Source organism: Nansenia antarctica (genome assembly GCF_963989245.1).
Source record: "Nansenia antarctica genome assembly, chromosome: 1".
In the NCBI taxonomy this organism is placed as follows: Eukaryota; Metazoa; Chordata; class Actinopteri; order Argentiniformes; family Microstomatidae; genus Nansenia; species Nansenia antarctica.
This window is the reverse complement of record NC_137674.1, coordinates 105,375,513-105,378,116: the sequence shown is the minus strand read 5'-3', so window position 1 is coordinate 105,378,116 and position 2,604 is coordinate 105,375,513.

Here is a 2,604-nt window from a genome sequence, read left to right as displayed (position 1 = left end):
TATTACAATGACTTTGTCTTTGTTATAATAACTCACCATATTTTATTGAAATGTATCTACTAAACGTGTAATAAATGTAACTAGTTTTATAAAAGAAATATACTTGCCAATGAAGGTAGATTAACAACAGTGTTTTTGATTACTTTGTCTCATGGTCCATGAGCAATTTACATGACAACATTGATGTACTTGATGTGTTTTTTATGCGTCGGCCTGTATATATTTCTGTGTGTCTGTGTGTTAATGTTTGTGTGTGTGTGTGTGTGTGTGTGTGTGTGTGTGTGTGTGCGTATGTGCATGTATATTTGTGCAATTGTCTTTTCCTGTTCCTGTGTCTCTTTGACCCTGAGGAGACAATACTTTCTCAGCCTTGCTTCAACTGTGTGTGTGTGTGTGTGTGTGTGTGTGTGTGTGTGTGTGTGTATGTGTGTGTGTGTGTGTGTGTGTGTGTGTGTGTGTATGTGTGCGTGCATGTGTATGTGTCAGCGTGAACATACGCGCATGCTTGGCTCTGTGGAAACAATACACCTCCAGCCTTGGGTATTATCTTAGGTATAGTCAACACACATACAATCCCAGAATAGCCCAGACAAGGCCAGTGTGGGCTGGGTGATATGAGAGGTGTTCTACTGGGGGAATGAATGGAGTGTGTTGAAAGGACTGCCTGAGAATAGGACTAGGATGTCAATTTTATATTGGCTATCTGAAAGAAAAATCACTATGGGAACATTTTCTGGGGATTTTCTACTTCAACAGGAACTTCAGACCACATTGATGGCACGGTTCAGAGCACTATGCAGCTGTAATAGTACTTCTGCATCTCGCTGAAAACTGGTTTTCTCCTGAGCCCAGTATTTCAAAACTTTTAATCTGGATAAAAAGTAAACTGGGATAGCTTTTGCTATCCAGGATGAGATCAAGGTGTCTGATTGACTACTCCAAATCTGCTCCTGGATCTGGGGAATCTGGAGACTCTAGAGTGTTAGAATGCTAAGTGTGAATATTGGAACACAACCCTGGTTTTCGAAACAGATTCTTAGTGGCTTCTGTTTGTTTTTCTTCCTCTGGCCCCTACTGTGCCAGGAAGTACAGCTGAACATTATCTGACTATGCATCACAACCCACAATTAAGGATGAGTTCAAAGACAAGCGCCCGACTAACTAACTAACCTGGGGGAAATTTCAGAGCATGTAATTGCCCTCACCGTGCTCTTTATGCAGCGCACATACTACTGTACCACCGCAGCAAAAACAAACAAAACACAAGAAAACAAGTGAACCCAAATCTCTCACTACATCGTCATCACACATGGACAAACCATTTTCTCAAACAATAAAATAAAGAATAGAGCTAGAATAGTGTTAGACGTTACGTACTTCCTGATAGACAAAAGACCGCCCCTAACCAGCACAACATTGACCCCTCATGGGAGATAAGAAATAGACCATTCAAATACATAATGCCAGTGGCAAAGATCATGGGTTTGTGACAGGGTTGGGGTCAATCCATTGTTTGCAGTTGAATTGACTGTATTGCAATCAAATTGACCCCAAGTCTATGGTGTATGGTAAAGAATAGGATAAAAGAACAAAGAACACAAGATCAGAGCTTCAGACGACCGGTGGATCTGTGGTCAGAGTGGTTAGAGGTGTCTGGTCACAGTGTGTGTGTGTGTGTGTGTGTGTGTGTGTGTGTGTATGTGTAAGTGTGTGTTTGAGAATACTCAACATATTTGTCCACAATCAAGGACAACACACTGCTTAATTATAGCATACCGGAGGAAATGGCTTGCAGCCTCAGAGTAGCTTGTTTCCACACTTCCACACACACTACTGTAAGGATAAATATAGAAAAGATAGCCCTCCTACCTTCCTCATCACCAGAGGGGAAGAACACCTCCAGATGATGTCTGTTTGTCTACTGTCAGTCAGTCAGAGCTCTCTCACTCTGTCTTCTTACAAGTTCAACTGATCTTGTCTGTCCCTTTAGTCACTCTGTTTGGAGTGATGACATGTGCATAACGTTAGCCTCAAACAGAGGAGTTATAAACTGTGAACTGTGAACAATCCAGTTTAGCCTTTGCACTATTGCTGGTTGCACACCCCTGGTCAATGTGATCACTCTTTACCCTTTGCACACCCCTGGTGATATAGGCTCTTTTATACATCTGTACATTAGATACCGTACATAAGCTACCTTAACTGTACATAGCTCATAACTGTACATACCTATAAACTACCGTACATGCCTTACTGTACCCCTCACTAGCATTGCCATGTTCTTATATCATGTTCTTATATCACTATTTGGACTTCTGGTTAGATGCTGAACTGCATTTCGTTGTTTGGTACTTGTACTCTGTAATGACAATAAAGTTGAATCTAATCTAATCTAATCTAATCTCATCTAATCTCATCTCATCGAATCTCATCTAAAGGGTTATAAATGCCCTAGGCAGGCTACTTTAATCAAATGGTTTGAATATGCGGTGAGTAGTTGGGGCTATGAGGGTTTTTGGAAAAGATAGAAATTGTATGGGTCTTTCATACATTTCTTGACAATAGATGTTTCTGGTTCTTGTCATGACTCAGCTGAACTGTGGG